The sequence below is a fragment of the Tamandua tetradactyla genome, chromosome 9, assembly GCF_023851605.1.
Source record: "Tamandua tetradactyla isolate mTamTet1 chromosome 9, mTamTet1.pri, whole genome shotgun sequence".
Taxonomy (NCBI): domain Eukaryota; kingdom Metazoa; phylum Chordata; class Mammalia; order Pilosa; family Myrmecophagidae; genus Tamandua; species Tamandua tetradactyla.
Genome location: NC_135335.1, coordinates 84,047,358 through 84,065,660, shown reverse-complemented (window position 1 = coordinate 84,065,660; position 18,303 = coordinate 84,047,358).

Below are 18,303 nucleotides of genomic sequence, written 5' to 3'. Positions count from 1 at the left end.
TCCTTATCTGAAGGTCAGCACAAACTAAGAGTGTGGCTCCAGAGTCCATGCCTGTGTACAAGATGTGTGAACTAAGGAACTGTTCTATAAATACAAGGTTGCCAAAGATGAGAAAAGGGATCCAAATAGCCTCCAAGTCAGTCTCAAAATTAAATTATTTCAACCTTACAAATGTTTATGGACAAGTGTTAATTTTTTACAGATGAATGCTTCATTTGGCATCAACTTCCATGGGAGGGGTAGTGTACAATCATCTATATGTCTGTTTTCTTTTCCAATAAGATGTGAATCATTCATTTAACTATGTTTTTTTTTTTTTCACATTTGAGAAAACTGATTACAGGATACTCAATGAGGAGCCCCAATTCTCAAAAGAAGTAGCAGACAACTTGAAGCAAAACTTTGTATAGACTTCCATACACAGAGTGTCATTAGGAAATGACACTCATCCTCAGAAGGAGGAAAAGTTAATGAGAAAGCATGGAGGAACCAGATGCCCCATCTCTGTAAAAGGTCTAGAAGGCCTATAGTATTATTTTCTCTCTGTCCATCCTCTACCCTCTGTCCATCTCTTTCTGCAGCCTAGCACTCTCATTTGAAGTCCAAACTTAGATAAAAACAGAACAAAACACTGATTAGATGACGTCTTAGGAAGAAGTTTGAATTTTTCTTTACAGAAGAAGGCAGTCACCAATCACTTGCTAGGTCAAGAATCTGTGCCAAATGGTCTGAACTAATGAGGAACTTGCCAGACAGATTTGTGGAGGTAGTCTGGTAGGGTGTGAAAGTACAAAGCTACAATTATAGGCCTTTCTCTGAGCGACATCTTGGTTATTCTCATTTACCATAGTAGCAATAAAATGTAGAGCTCAACTCTGAAACCAGGTTGCCTGGGCACTTGCTATGAGTCCCAGCTCTACTACTTAACTTGGTGGTATTACTTAACTTCTCTGGACTTCAGTGCCATCATCTTTAAAAGAAGAATAATAGTTTTATCAGCCAGGGTCCCAGCAAGAAACAGATGACATCAAGAAGCATTTAATATAAAGACTGCTTGCCAAAGTGGATAAGATTAGTGGGATGGTGAAGCACCCCAGAGCTTGCAATATCAGGGAGCTAACACCACCCCAAGACTCAAGGGGACAAAGGGAGGTAATATGACTAGGATGGAAAGTGGCTAGGGCTTTGCTTAGTGGAGAGGCTGCTGGGTAGTAGCTGTGGCTTTCGGTGGAGGAATACAGCCACTAATAATAATAAATTAGACTCTAAACCCTAATTTATTATCTCCATGCCCTGATGCTAATGCCACTTGCTGGTAACTCCCAATGGCTGAACACAATTGGAATCCAAAGGACTAGAGAGCCAGATTGATGCCATCCATAAAGCCTAGTCTGTGGGGGTACAAATTCAGGGTGCAGAAGGGTAGAGAATGGATCCGGAGGGAAGGACAGAGACTATGCAGCACAACAATAGTAGTTACCCCATAGGGTTGCTTTGAAGCTCTTAGAAAAATGAGGAACATAAGAAACATTATAGAAAAGTCAATTATTATAATTATATCCCTCATATGCCTGTGTATATTTTGGCATCCATGTTGCTGCAGGATTTCTTGAGTCACTTCTTATGTGAGCTTATTTTGCTGCTTGGAGAATCTGCCTGCCAAGGTCTAATCTCCGCTCCTCATCCCAGACCTCGCACTTACATGTTGATGTAGACCTCTACAACTGTGCTCTGTACAATCTGTGAGGCCAGGAGTTTCTGAGAGGGGACCCTGGGGGTGAACCTCTGGTCTGGCATTCCCATCTGGACAGCCCTTCACTCTCACCCTAAAAAGTGAACCTCCTCCAGACACTTAACACCATCCCAGACCATGTCCAATCTGAGCAGATCCTAAGTCTGCACTTGCTTTTTATTTCCTTATCAGTTAGGGATTTAGGGTCATGGGTCTCCTACAATGACTCCTACTCACTTCTAAAATGGAAACTTGCCATTTATCGCCACCAGTGTTCAATAATAGCAATTACTACCATCTTTTGGACATCTAATTATAGAGCAAACAGTATGTAGGCTTTACATATTTTGCAGCATTTAATCTATATAGCAACTCTGCCAATTATTAATATTCCCATTTTACAAGTGAGGAGACCAAGAATTGGAGATTCACCTACACATGAGCAGGTGGCAGAGTCAAGATTAGTCTGTCTGACTTCAAAGGCCTTTTCACTGCACAATGATGTCAATGGATCAAACTGGAGTCTTGAATTTCTCTTCTAAACTAGTTACAAAGTACATGCGAGCAGAGGAAATCGACTTTCTGCCCTTGAAAACCTCATCATATTGGTGGGAAGGTAAGAGTCACACAAGTGGAACCTTCCCAAAATGTAGCTAATAAAAACTGTACGTAATGGGATGCTCACCTGAATACCACAAACTCTACATGCTGGGGGAGATTACAGGGAGGAAAGAAGATGAGGGAGAAGTCACAAGAGAGACTCCATGAGAAGCTGGGCGATGACGAGGTGGCGAGCGCTGCAGAGAGAGACAAGTATGGTCCACGGAGGGGAAATCAATGAAAAACAGAAGGAAGAGTGGAACAAGCTACACCAGTGGAGGAGCCCAGAGGAAACTGAATAAAGTAGAGGAGGTAATACTAAAGAATAGCAGACAGTGAGGAGGTTGATAATGGAAGGTAAGGAACGCCCTTGAAAGCGGTGAAGAGGAGTTCAGATACCACATGGAAGCAAAAGGAACTCACAATAGTTGTGGAGGAAGGGTAATAAATGAAAAAAGAATGTTAGGAAGGTTTGAAGTGATAGCAGTAAAGGGAAGGCACTGAGAGGAGGGGAGAGGGGAGGCTATTAAAACACCCTAATGCAAAACAAGTACCTAGAGACGAGAAAGAACACTGGAGCTCCCCTTCAAAGGAAGAACTGGCCAGACTCCATGAGTAAATATAGCAGATGAGACAGGATGACTCCTCTTTTTTTCCATTATGCTCAATAAATGTAGAAAGAGGAGAGATGGGGGAAAGCTCATCTATAAATCAACATGATTTAAATAACTTGAATTGAGGCTTCCCCAAAAGGAAATGAAAACTGTTCCCTCTGTTCATAAAAGCAAAATTTATCTTTTTTTTTTTTTTGGCTGGAAGTGGGGCTTCCAGTTTTTAAAAAAACTAACTCCAAAAAGTTTCACCATTCCGATAGTTTACAGAAGGCTTTGAATAAATACCCATCAACTTTGGGTCACCTTTGTGTGTCCTGAGCTGTATATAGCTGCAGTCAATGGGCTACAGGATCTAGGAATGGATGGAAAGAGGCTTCCCCTCACCTCCCTTAAGTGGGGGAGCTATGTCAAATGTTCATGCTGTCTGAAGGAGAAATCTAAATGAGTACAACTGCTGTCTTGTTAAATCTTTAGGAATTCAAAATATATCCTTATTAACCAACTGGTCAAAACTATTTACTCATTGAACAAAAGTCTTGATCTCATTTGACTCTGAAAAGTTTTTATACTTGTGGCTTCCTTAAAACATATATTTTCATTTTTGTTAAGTTGTCTAAGGAATTGTTTCCGATAAACTATTGCCACCAGTAAATTGTGAGCACTGTAATATTTCCATTAAGATCTTGCATTTCTTTGACAGCTAGCCCTTTTGGTAAAACAAAGCATCAACCTGCAAAATAAACAAAATAAAAATAAAGTGAAATACTACAAAGTATGAATAATTAAATGATAAAATTAAAAGCTTTGCTTCTGTAGTCAGAGAAGCAGTCTTCATATTTTTGGGGGGAGACTGCAATTCATTTGTTAAATGCATTTGACTTATAGATGACTCTTCTCCCTACCTGTATCCCCTTTTTCCATTTATTGAGCATCAGAGAAAAGCTGGATTTATTTGTTCTTACAAGCCTCTTAGATATTTCTCTTTATTACATATAAATTAAGGGAAGCTGTCATGCTGCCTTGAAAAGAAACGGCATACTTAGTCTAAAATTTGCCCTATATTGTGTCCTGTTTCTTCAAAGAATGTTCGTGTATGTGTGTGTGGTATATTTGGGAGGAGGCCAGTGGAGTGGGAGTGAGGCGAGGAGGAAGAGAAGGGGAGTTGTTTTCTCAGAGCTGAATGACCATGGGTACGTGGCGTCAGTCCTTGAAGAGATAACAAGTGCTCACTTTAAAATGACCTCTCCCATCTAGCCTCCATGGAGCTTTTGAAGAGGATTCACAAGACCAGACAGAAAATGTAATTTCCTGATTAGATGCCAGGAATACTATGTTTCTACAGACATGAATCATATCCCCTATTTTTACATTTCATTTCACAACAGCAAGATTAGCCCATACCCGGCCCAGTCCTTGTAAGCTAGTGGGTGAATTGTTACTGGCCTCCTTGGATGCTGGGCCTGAACACCCTAACCCCTCTGGGTTGAGGCAGAATCTAGCACAAAGACTTGAGAACAGTAAGTTTCTGGTTTGTTTGGTTGTGCAGTCAAGAAACTCAGTTCCATGGTAAAAGCGGGAAGTAAAAGAGAAGGCTGTGGGATTTTCCCCACTCACATAAACATTTAAGGCCAGTTGAGTCATTTGACTTGAGGAGCATCCCTAGTGCTCTACAGCCTTGGGTTTCTGTCAGAAATAGCTACCCATACTCACCCTTAGTCCTTTTTTAACCAGATGTAGACATTCTACTTTATTTCTTTAATAATGGAGCAACTTCCTGTTCCAGCAGGAAGTGAATCAAGAGCACCTAACTGGGCTGGTAATTTATCTCAGTTGCATGCTCACTTTATGGTTCTGTCATTTCTATAGCTTTTGCACCATTTTATTCAAATCATTGATGCACTGACTCTCAGTGGCAAGTAGTTATTGTGCATACCCTTACACTGACTTTGTTTTCTTTTTCTTTTTTTTGACCTGCTTTCATTCAAAAGTTCCTATTTACTTTATTTTTTTATCACATAGCTGTGTTTCATCACCACAATCATTTTAAGAATATGTGCATCACTCCAGAAAAAGAAATTAAAAAAAAGTAAAAACCCATACCTCCCATACCCCTTACCCTTACCTCTCATTGAGAGGTAACTAGTATTGCAATCTACCTAATTATTTTTTATTCCTTATCCCTCACCTATTAGTTATGTATTTTTGTCCTTATTTTTTTATTCATCTGTCTATAACCTTGAAAAAGGGAGTGTCAGCCACAAAGTTTTCACAATCACATGGTCACATTGTAAAAACTATATTGTTATATAATTGTCTTCAATAATCAAAGCTACTGGAATATAGTTCAAGAGTTTCAGGTACTCCCCTCTAGCCACTCCAATGCATCATAAACTAAAAAGGGGGTATCTATATAATGCATAAGAATAACCTGCGGGATAACCTCTCAGCCACTGAGACTTTATTTTTTCTCCATTTTGATCAAGAAGGCTTTCTCAATCCCATATTGCCAGGTCCTGGCTCATCCACGGGAGTCCTGTCTCATATTGCCAGGGAGATTCACACCCCTGGAAAGCTTGTCCCACATAGCAGGGAGGGCAGGGAGTTCACCTGCTGAGATGACTTAGAGAGGCCACATCTGAGTAATAAAAGAGGTTCTCTGTGGACGACTCTTAGGCATAACTGTAAGTAGGCTTAGCTTCTCTTTTGCTGAAATAAGTTTCATAGGGGCAAGCCCCAGGATCAAGGGCTCAGCCTGTTGAATTTCAGTACTTGTGAGAATATCAGGAATTCCCTAGATGGGGAAGTTGAATATTTCCTCTTTTCTCCACAGTCCCCCAAGGGGGCTTTGCAAAATACTTTTTTATATTCTCTGCCCATATTACTCTGGGATATATTGGGATATCACACCTAACCTTTACAAACCAACAGGATCTCATGCCCTATTGAAGATTCCATGTAATTATGGTGGTCTGATAAACTGCCTATACAAGCTAAATTAGATAATATGCTTTCCCAAATATAAATTTTATGCCAAATAAACATCTCTTCATTTTGTCTCCCATAGAAATTGAAGTTTTAAAATATAGACCATATTACCCTTTACCCTGTATTCTGATTTACCTTACTCATATCCAGATCAGCTTAATTTATATCTCTAGTTGATGTCTGATCACTTTTTCAACTTTTTAAATAGTTGCTGTATGGAGCACTGCTGACTTTCATAGCTTCAGAGCCCTAACTCTGAGTCTAAAACTAACTTTGCTTTTAAGTCCTGACCCTCCTCTTTGCCAGGATCTCTGGGAATGTGTGCTGTTTGCTACTATTTGCCTATTTGTCTCTTCTTTCTTTCTTCTTTTCTTTTATTTCTTCCTTCCATATGTATTTATTGAGCATTTATTATGTGCCAAATGAGAACAAGTGCTGGGGATTCTGCAATCTTAGCAAAAATGAACAGAGAAAAGCAATTACAATAAAGTAAAATAAGTGTCATGCCAGAGTTAATACAGGGAATGATGAAAGACTTTAAGAAACTGAAAGTTCTATAGGTCTGGAGTGTCTGAGTGAGACAGAGAAAGGGAAACATGAGTGTGGACAGGAAGACAGGTGCAAATTTTATAAGTCATATTATAGATGATGGATTTTATCCCAAAGACAACCAGAAACTCTGAGAAAACTGTTATCACTTAATATCTGTTGAGCAGTTACTAAGTAATTTTTTACATTAATATTTTCATAATATTCTTAGGAGCTAGTATTAGTTGCTATTGTTGTTTTATGGATGGGGAAACTGTGACTTAGAGGACTATTAGTCAGAGTCGAATCAGGACAACAGAACTCTAAATATTTAAAATAAAAGAAATTTAATCCAAGGGGAATTCTATACTTCCATAATGCAAGTATAGAAGAGCTGACAACTGAGACTGGGATGGTGAGGTAACTGAGCAATCAGCAACAGCAGAAAACTCCTTCTATCCCTAGACTAGAAGGCAAAAGAGAGGGCATCATGATATTGAAGTCCAGGGGCCAGACACTGAGTGGAAGCTGGAATCACAGAAGGAACCATAAGCATATCAGAAAGTCTCCACTTTCTACCACCCAACATTCAGCAGCATCATTATTGACTGAATCCACTTGGAAGACAGAAGGTCTGGAAAGTGTAGTTCCCTGTAATGCAGAGAAAAGAGGGGAGGGGCATCCTATCAATATGAGTGTTAAGAGGAATTACATGGTACACTAAAAAACAGGATAATTTAAGGAGGGTTTAATTACAAAGGGCTTGTGATGGCCAGGTTTATGTGTCAACTTGGCCAGTTGGTGGTGCCCAGTTGTCTGGTCAGGCAAGCGCTGGCCTTTCTGTTGCTATGAGGACATTTCATGGACTTAAATCATAACCACATTGACTGCATCCACATCTGATTTCAGACCTTCTTTGGAGCTGCCAGCCAGTGGCCTGCCCTACAGATCTTGAACTCTTACCTCCCCACAGTTGCCCAGCCAGCCTCTCCTGAGATTTCATTGAGGACCTTCATTGGAGCTGTCAGCTCATGGCCGGCCCTACAGATCTTGGACTCTTACATCCCCATGGTTACATGAAACACTTTTATGAATCTTATATTTACCAATATCTCCTACTGATTCTGTTTCTCTAGAGAACCTTAGCTAATAAAGGGTCTAATTGCAAAAGTTTGTAAAAAGAATAGGGAAACTATAGGGGAGAGTGCAAAGGATACTAGGGCTAGTAGGAAGAGAACTGTTACCACCCCTTGACCCAAAGGTACAAGAGTAAGAGATGTTACTGGAGCATGGAAGGAAAGGGAGTGTTCTAGAGCAGACTACCTGGAAAGAAGTAGCAATCTTTTGCCCGGGGACACATCCAGCCTTACAATACCTAGACCCTCCTTCTCTTCCCTCCCTCTTATGAGCTATGGCTCTGCATTGGCCAAGCCCAAAAGGAATCCCAAGGGCTCAAGAATGCTATGGATGTAGTAAGACATACCATTTATATTTTAGGGATAAGAAACCAAGGCTTGGACAGCTTACGTGACTTTCCCAAGGCCACCTAATTTGTGGAGCTGGAAAATGAATCTACATCTACCTCACCCCAAACCCATGTTTGTAAACCACTATCCTAGACTCTATCCATAGGCTAATTTCTTGCTTTAACCTTCAAATTTGATATTTTAACTCTTTGTTCCCCTATTTTATTACACAGTCTAATTTTCATAGACCCTCAGAGTCTTCTATGCCTATTAACTAGTTCCTGTTGTCTGGACTCTGTGCCCAACATTACCTTGTTTCTCCCTGTTTCAGCAACATAACATGTAGTTCTGTCTCTCACCACTAATAGTGCTAATATTTTCTGTGAAATTAAAACAGTTATTGTTGGAACCAAGGTTTGATACACAAAAGACAAAGGGTCTCCAGGTATGGAACCAAATGCTACAATAGAAAAGGGTTTTTCTGCCAGGTACTAGGTGTATGCCGGTTAAAACTAATGAGTAGGCTGATTATTTTTAAGAAAGAATTCCAAAGATGAAAAAACTGTACATCTGAACGTGCTTGTTATTTATTTTTTATGTAGGATTTTTTATAATAATGAACTATTAGAAGCAACACAAGTGTTCAACAACAGATGTGGTGTCAGTGTTGGAGCAGTTGCCAAATACTGGCTGGGTGAGGGAAGGAGTTTTTCCTTCCCTTGTCCATTTCTTCATTCTGATAGAGGTCTATGATATATTTCTGAACTCAGCAGTTAAGGGATCCATTTTTTTTAGGAGGGAACAGAGCTTTTAAAATACCCCTCACTCATGCTGTTGTCCTGTGAAGGTGAGAAAATAGATGGGCCTGGAGCTACGTCCCTTTTGAGAGGATTTCCTGCCCTGGAAAGACCTAGCAGGACCAGGATACAACTCAGGGAGGAGGAACAAATGGTTTGGAAAAACTTCCACAGGCCTGATGGGCAAGGTCCTTGCTTTGGGATGCTTTTAGTTGACCATTTCCACCCCAATATTGGTGAGACCTTCAGGGCCAGGAGAAAGGGTAAACCTAGGAGAAAATGGATAAGGATGACCCTTGGTTGTCTTTTAGTAAAGCCTTAGATTAGAAAGATCAAAAAGGATCTACGACTCATACAATATCCAGCCCAGGTCATTCTAGATAGGGATCTAAGGCCAAAGCCATAGCCAATCTCAGTATTTTCCTAGAACCAGCTGTGATCCATAGAACCTTTGGGGTGTCTGGGCCCCTTCAGGAAGTTTACAAAGTAAAAATATTTTAATAATCATACCATAACTTAATTTCATTTTCTGCTGTGTGGTGTAAAAACAAGAGTGGGTAAAACTACTGGTGCTGTAACATGAAATAAGGTAGTGGCTTTTTGCTTTAACAGTCTAGTACAATACAGTATTTCTTACTAAGACATACTCAAAATTAAATAAAAAAGAAAAGTAAATTTGACCTAAGAACATCTTTTAAATATTCTGTGTGATGAAAAGGCACATATAGATCAAGCATTCTGTTGCATACTTAAGTACAATGGTTGTCTCAAGGAAGACATTTGCAATTGTCTGAGCTAAGAGCTGAATTAACTGCATTTTTCATGGAACACCATTTTTACTTGCTAGAATGACTGAGAAATTATGGTTATTCAGACCTCTTTGGCTGAGATTTTCTCAGAAATAACTAAAATGAATCAGTCACTTCAGGGAACATATTGATAGCATGTGTTGTCAATGATAAAATTCAAGATTTTACACAAAAAAGTATAATTTTGGAAAACTTGTGCTTGCCACTGTGTGCTTGGGAGCTTCCCAATAGTTAAAAATTTTTTGATGAGCTTGGTAGCAATATGAGAAAATATGCTTTTTTTTGATAATTTATAGTGAAATGTGTCAACATTAGGATGTTCTACATAACTCAGTGAACCAATATCATTGAAATGACCAGCACCTGATATTTCAAAATCATGCATGGGAAAAAAATCCATTCAAAGGACAACATAGACAAGTAGACTTTAATGTAACAGTATGAAAGTTAATTGATATGGTTTTAGATTCTGTGTTGCAACTAATCTTTAATAAACACCCACTTGTGAAATTTTGGATAGTATTAAGAATAATATCCCACCATTATCTGAAAGAGCTATACAAATATTCATCCCTTTTTCAAATGCATATATGTGTAAAGCTGGATTTGTTTCATCTACTTCAACCAAAACAACCAATTGCAATCAATGAATACAGAAGTAGGTCTGAGAAAATAAGTATCTCTTTTAAGCCATGCTTTAGGCAGATTTGTGAAAATGTAAAACAATGCTACTCTCCTCATTACATATTCGTTTTGGAAATACAGTCATTTTTCATGAAAGTGTGTTAATTATGATAATATGTAATGCAATTATTCTTTTGAGGAATTGATGTATTTTTTTAAAGGTCACAGTTTTAGTGTCTAATCCTGTAAAGATCCAGAGATTTAACCCACCTATCTTTCTTTCCTAGGGCTGCCATAACACATTACCACAAAACTGATAGTTTAAAGCAACAGAAATATATTCTCTCACAGCTGTGGAGGTTAGAACACAAGGTGTCAGTGTGACCATGCTCACTCTGAAGGCATGAGAATGCCTTCTAGGGAAGAATCTTTCCTTGACTGTTCTCAGCTTCTGGTATTAGCTAGTGTGCAAATTTGAAAGTGTTGTGTGCCCCAGAAAAGCCATGTCCTTTAATCCCAATTCAATATTGTAGGGTGAAACCCTTTGATTAGATTACATCTATGGAGATGTGCTCCCAGGTGTGGTTGTGGCCTTTGACTAGATTATCTCCATGACTTGACACACCCAATTGTGGGTATGGCCTTTTTGTCTGATGGGGACTTGACTCTGTCCATTCAAGTTGGGTCTTGATTAGTCTATTGGAGCCCTTTAAAAGCAAAAACATTTTGAAGAAGCCTCAGATGCAGACACTTGGGGAACAGTTGCTTCAGAGCTGACAGAGACATGGATGCTTGGAGATACTTGGAGTGCCGACAGAGATAGCAGATGCCGAGACACTTGCAGAACCCAGCAGATGTCACCATGTGCTTTCCCGTGAGATGCTAAGCAAGCCAGTACCCAGAGTTGTGTCCTGGAGGAGCTAAGTGAGGGTCCACAGATGCTTGAAGAGGAAACCACTGGCAACAGAAGCTGGAAGCAACAGAACCAGAAAAAGGACCAACAGAAGTCAGCCATGTGCCTTCCCAGTTGACAGAGGTGTTTTAGATGGCTTCGACCTTTCTTGATTGAAGGGTTGGTGCCTTAATTTGGACATTTTCATGGCCTTAGAGCAGTAAGTTTAGAACTGTAAACTTATAACTTATTACATTCCCTTTTCAAAAAGCCATTCTGTGGCTTTAGAGCAGTACGTTTAGAACTGTAAACTTATAACTTATTACATTCCCTTTTCAAAAAGCCATTCCATTTTTGGTATATTGCATTCTGGCAGCTTAACAATCTAATACAGCCAGCAATCCTTAGTGTTTCATCACCTATAGCTGCATAACTCTAGTCTTTGCCTTAACCATCATGCAGCCTTCTTTCTCCCTGTGTGTCACTACTTCTTTGTCTCTTCTTGTAAGGAGATTGAATGTATTGGATTAAGGGTCCAGTTTATTCCAGTATGACTCATGTTAACTAATTCTGTCAGCCATGACCTTATTTTCAAGTAAGATCACATTCTAAGGTTCTGGATTAGAACTCCTACATATCTTTTTAGTGGATACAATGCAACAGAGTGTCAAATGAATAATGGCTCTTTGGGGTCCCCAAATTTTAGGAGTGTGAAGGGGTCATGAGACTATAAAGTTTGAGAACCACTGCTCCAGAATGCTTGGTGAGTACAGCATGGAGGTGGTGGTGGTGGTGGCAGTATGTGGCTGGTTGATATTTCAAGGATTCTACCCTATCTTCTCTCACCTCTTCTCTTTTAAAGATATATAATGCAGGCATTAATAACTAAACTTATGAAGATACAAAACATTTCCATATAAAAATAATTTTAAAAAAAAGCAGAATGCAGATTTTCATACAGGATTATGACCATAAAAGCATGGGAATGAATATACATTTGGGCAAGGCCTGGGAAAGAGCATTGAAAAATGAGACGTGTAATGTCAGGATGGTGGGATTATGATTGATGGATTTGCTTTGATGTTTCAATAGCAGCATTTTGACAATTTAAAAAGTCAAATTAAAAACACAACAGCAACAAAATTTTTCTATGAGACTCAAAAGTAAGAAGTCTCTAGATTTTCCCACAGTGAGTTTGTAAAATCAAATTCTCTGAAAACTCAATGGGGCCAGGAAAGTCCCTGAGCATTTTGCAAGAAGGAAAATTTCAACTCTTGGAATGTGGCTAATGGGTTGGCTCTTGAGACTGTATTTCTCTCCCAAGTCTCTTGAAGGAGATATACCAATTGCACAATGGGGTCTTAGGGTGAGGCATTGAGCTAAGTCCTCAAACATCATGTTAGCCATCAGGCAAGAAGCAGTTAGTTCTGGGCTTCGTTTACTAGGAAGACAGCTGGACCACTTCCTTAAATGGAGATAAGCAAAATTATGAAGTTGGCTGTGAGTTGAAATTTCCAGAGGCCACAAGGTTCTGTATACACAGAAAAGAAAAGGTAATACGGTAGGCCAGTAGGCAAATGGCTGGTTGCCCATGGACAGTAATAGAACGCGGGATGTGGGGGTGAGAGAGAGCAAATACTTATTCCAAAATTGGTAGGGAAAAATGATCCACAGGAGTATCAACTTCAGGTCTATCTTAAGTAGAGAGTTTGCCTATGTTGTGTACTTAAACAAATTACGTACTTTTAATTCAACTCATTCATTCACTAGAATGCTTACTATGAGTTAAATACTGCTCTTGAGTCTAGAGATATTGCAGTGAACAAAACAGACAATATCCCCACTCTCTTTTCTAAAGTAGGAAAAAAAAATAACTAAAATAAATAAGCAAAATGTATTCTATTGGGTGGTGATACATGCTGTGGAGAAAGATAGCAGGAAAGGGGAGGTGGGGATGTAAGGGTGGGGATTACAATTTTAAATAGGGCCATTAGGGAAGCCTCACAAGGAGGTGAAATTTGAGCAAAGACCTATTCCATATTACTGTAGAATTAAAAAAAAATACAGGCATAGATACAAGAAAAATACAATAGAAAGCCCTCATTCTCCCGTTTACAGAGAAAACCTCTGTTAGTATTTTGTTGGTATCATTTTAGACTGTTTTCTATGCATGTAGGAACACGTAACCTTTGAAGGGTAACCATGTACTATATCTGTACAGAGATCCACTTTTCCCACCTGGCAGTTTGTCCTGGATGCCTTTGCAGGTTAGTAACCAGATCGGTACCATTGCTTGTGATGGCCAAAGAAGATGGGGAAGGAGAGCCTCAGTCTGCATTCCAGTTTGGAATTTCTTCATCAATAAAATAAGGATAATAGGATATAACTTGGGGTTGTTTGGGGAGAATTAAATGATTTAATACTTATGAAGCACTTAGAAGAATACAGGATGCATGGTAAATGCCTGATAGAAGTTAATGAACACAAGCAGTATAATTCCTGGGTATTATCACCTATGGGATGACTTTAAGTGCAAAGAAGTCAGAAAGCAAGGCTGGGGCAGGTTGGGATGGGCCTTTTGGTCCTGGTAAGGAGTTTGGATTTTATTCTGGACACTGTGGGAAGGCATTGAAAGACTTTGAGCAGGGGAGGCTTGCTTTCATTTATTCTGCTGAGTAGAAAATGAATTGCAATGAGTCAAGAATGAGTAGAGGGAGACTGGAGCTGTGTCAGCAGCTTAGACAAGGCATGAAGGTGTCTTGAACTTGAGAGGTAGCAAGAAGGTGGTCAGAAGTAATCAGAACTGGGATATATTCTGAAATAGAGCTGACAATATTTAACTAAGGGGCACAGAGAAAGGGAAAACAATCAAGAGTGACTCCTGGGTTTGGGGATGGATGGTGGTACCCTGTTTTGTATGGGGAAGGCTAGGGGAACACATTTGGGGATGTGTTAACCAATAGCTCTCTTTTAGTCATTGTGATGGTTAGATTTGTATGTCAACTTGGAGAGGTGGTGGTGCTGTGTCAGTTTGAATCTGTGGTGTACCCCAGAAAAGCCACGTTCTTTAACATTCAATATTGCTTGGTGGTATCTCATTGATTGTTTCCACGGAGATGTGATTAGGTAGTTTCCATTGAGATGCATTTCCACCCATTCAAGGTGGGATTGCTTACTAGAGTCCTCTAAGAGGGAACCGTTTTGTAAAAAAGCTTTAGTGCTGAAGAGACTACACAGCCAGAGACCTTTGGAGATGCAGAAGGTAAACGCCCCCAGGGAAGCATTATGAAATGAAGAGAGAAAGCTAGCAAAGGAGGCCATGGGCCCTCCCAGCTGGGAGAGGAATCCCAAACCTCATTGGCCCTTTCTTTGGAGTTAAGGTGTCTTTCTCTGGATACCTTAATTTGGATATTTTCATGGCCTTAGAACTGTAAACTCAATAACTTCTCTTTTTTAAAAGCCGTTCTGTTTCTGGTATATTACATTCTGGTAGCTTACAAATTAGAACAGATGCCCAAATGCCTGGTCACACAAGCACCAGCCTTATCATTATTGCTATGACATTTCATGGACTTAAAATATCAATAAATTGATTGCATTCATGACTAATTACACCTGCAATCAACCAAAGAAAGTGCTTTCAGCAATAAGAGATGTTTAATCCAATCAGCTGAAGTCTATAAAAGGAGAAGTGATGACTTCAGCAATGAGAAGAGAGAACTTTCATCTCTACTTCATCCAGCCAGCTCCTACTAGGGAATTCATTGAAAACCCTCACTGGAATTGCCAGCTTGCAGCCTGCCCTATAGAATTTAGATTCATACATCCCCATGGTAGTGTGAGACATTTTTATAAAATCTGATGCTACTTATAGATGTCTCCTGTTCTTTCTGTTTCCCTAGAGAGCCCTGACTAATATAGTTATATTGACTCTATTATCAAGTCTCAAGACCAGACAACAGCAATAATGTCCCACAGATCTCCCTGTTTCTAGACCCTCTTGTTCAGCACACCTGAATTTCTTGTTAGTTTGCTTCTGTAGCTTCTACTTATTCTTCTGGAATCCTCCCACTTGCCAAATCTCTGTTTGCCCAAGTCTGGCTCACCTCTGAAGGCCAAACCAAGTACCACCTCCTTCACAAAGCCTTCCTAACTGGCCCTGTCCCTCAGGAAACTCTCTCTCTTCTGAATTTCAATGCAAATTATATGTGTCACTAATTAAGCATTTAATATGATATTTACCTTTTCTGTTCATATTTGTTTACTTTCTGTTCTAGTTTGTTAGCTGCTGGAATGCAATATACCAGAGATGCATAGGCTTCAATAAAAGGGGATTTATTTTGTTAGTTCTTCAGAGGAAAGGCAGCTAACTTTCAACTGAGATTCTTTCTTGCCCAGGAAGGCATAGGGTGATCTCTGCTGGCCTTCTCTCCAGGTCTCTGAGTTCCAACAACTTTCCCCAGGGTGCTTCCTTTCTGCATCTCTAAAGTCCTGGGCTGAGTTGTGAGTGCTGAGATAAGGTATGCTGAGCTGCTTGGGCTGTGCTACATTGAACTTTCTCATTTAAGCACCAGCCAATTAAATCAAACATTCCTTGCAGCAGGCATGCCTCCTACCCAACTGCTCATGTTATCAGCAACAGATGAGGTTCACATGCCATTGGTTCATGTCCACAGCAATAGAACTAGGCACCTTCACTCAGCCAAGCTGACAACTGAATCTAACTACCACATTTTCCTTCACTATTCTGTGAACCCCTCCTGGCAGGACTCTAAAAATAGGGACAGCAGTGGGTGCTTGCCAGTTCTGTGCTCAGGGAGTTTGTTGAGAGAGGGTGGGAACAGGAAGGGGCTCTTTGGGGAGATAAAAAACTAGGAAGAAACCACCACACACTTCATAGGTGCCCAGGGCTGGCTCCATGCAACATCCAATTGATGCTGAATTCTACCAAAAATGCCAGGCTCATTTCCAAGGGACTAGTATTATCTAGGCCTTCTACTGCTGATGAATAATTTGGAGCCATTTTCTTTGGTTCATGAGCTGTCTTGAGTAGGAGACATCTGAGTAGGTGACCCTTTGGATACCTGGCTGCCTGTTCTTGCTTTCCCATTTGTCTCATTCTGTTGTTAAACAAGTTTAAGGTGGACAGAAGCAAACATTTCCCTGAGGCACTTATTCTAGGCAAACCCTCTGCAATTATAAAAGGCTGGGCTACCGTCTGCAATCAGTTCTGGTGGCTGGGTTGTGCCCTTTGATAAATTGGAATTGTTTATCCTCCAGGGCCTTACCAAAGGACTTTTTCTCATGGGCTGTCCTAGGTCTAGGATTATTTCATTATTCCCTTCTTTAGGTCAAACTAAGTGCTACAATCATCTTAGCCATTGTTATAGCTGATCAATATCTTGGCTCAAATCAATTTATCTTATTAGTCAGCTAGGCACAGAGCAGGGTTCTGGGTCACCTGCCCTTTGTCTCTTCTTTCTACCTTCCTCTTTTCCCCCATCTTTAACTATCTGTTGATAGGTCTGTCTTGGTGGGAAAGTGTGGATCTGGTGCTTGACCCTCTGGAAGTCCAAGCGCAGGGAAGCAGCAGAGAGAATGACACTAGGGCAGCCTGGGGCAGCCCGAACGCAGATGGCCCCGACTTTCACAGCAGCCCCTGTGGGAGGGTGAATAACAGCCTCTGAAGTTACCCACATCCTAATCCCTGGAACCTGAGAATGTTTCCCTCTGTGGCCAAAAGAATTTTGCAGATGTGATTAAGCTAAAGATCTCAAGATAGAGCAATTACCCTGGATAATCTAAATGCAATCACTAATTCCTTATAACAGGAAGGTAGAAGAAAATTTGATACCGAAGAGGAGAAGGCAGTCTGACCTTAGAAGTAGATTGGAGCCAGCCTCAAGCTGAGGAAGGCTTGGAATCAATGGGACTTCCTAACCAAAGAAAGATCTTTGCTTTAGGACAGATTTGCTCTCCTAGGGGAGGCCTTGCAGGTTAAAAACTGAACCAGGAGGCTTAGGCTGGATGCTGAGTTATCCCAGGAGGGCTTTGGTATTCAGCTTTACCTCTCAGATGGCCAATTTTCTCCCCTAAGCTCCCTCTTTATCCTCTGAGAACAAAAGGAGGAACATCTCAGAAAACTGATCAGATGGCCAGCACCAGCCACATAGTTTGCAGGGCCCAGTGCAAAATGAAAATACAGGGCCCTTGTTCAAAATTTAAGATTTTCCAAGATGGTAACAGCAGACATTAATGAAGCTAGGGGTCCTTTGGGACCACCCAGTTGTGTGCCCTAGGAGAGAGCCCTCCTGCTCTGTCATTGAGGTGGATTTCCATCTCCAACACCAGTTTTCTTTCTTGAGTACATGCATCTTTTTAGAAAAGCCATTTCTTTTTGGCTTCTTTCCCCTTTCAAGGAAGAGGCAACTGCTATCAAAGTTGCCAGGCCCAAAACATGGCCAGCCTGAAGAGGGAGAGGAAACACTTTTAGGATCCTGCTGTAATTCTGCTGCTTTCAAAACAAACAAGGACAGCTATAAAGGTGGTTTATGGGCTCATTAAAAATCCCCCACCACAAATATCAGCTGTGAGGCAGAGGGGGTCATTTTAGAGAAACTCTGTAATGTAGAATTATGAGCCAGCCCTCCTGCCTCTCTGCCTCTCTGCCTCACTGGGGCACCAGGCAGGGTGGGGCTACTTCTCTGAGTGGGGTGGGAATGAGTGATCCCCTGAGGCTCTTATGGATGAAAGGAGGGTCAGTTGGGGACCCATGCAACCACAGGACATAAATATGTGAATGGCTTTTGAGGGGAACATAATTCTGCAATGGCTGTCCCTGAAGATGTCCTCCAGCCCTAGCCCCCCACTTCTTCCCCAAGTCTGGTGCTGCCCACTGGTAGCTGATGCGACAAGCCCCAGCCTGAGATACTGTCCTTTATAGCAACTTTCCAGATCAACCTGATCTTATTTAGTGGGTCCCCCTGTCCCAATGCCTGAGTGCCATGACAGGACTCCATTGCCTGCTATTATTAGCCTTTAGATAAGTTGTTCTGTATATCTGAATATAGCATCCCAAACAGACTATGAATTGCCTGGTGGGCTGGAAGCTGAGTTTTTCATTCCTTTTTGTGAGATCCACCAATCAGTAAGCAGGTGCCCACAATCTCTTTTTTATATATATTTTTATTGAGAAATTCACACATTTACATTCCATACATGGCGTACAATCGATGGCTCACAATAACATCATATGG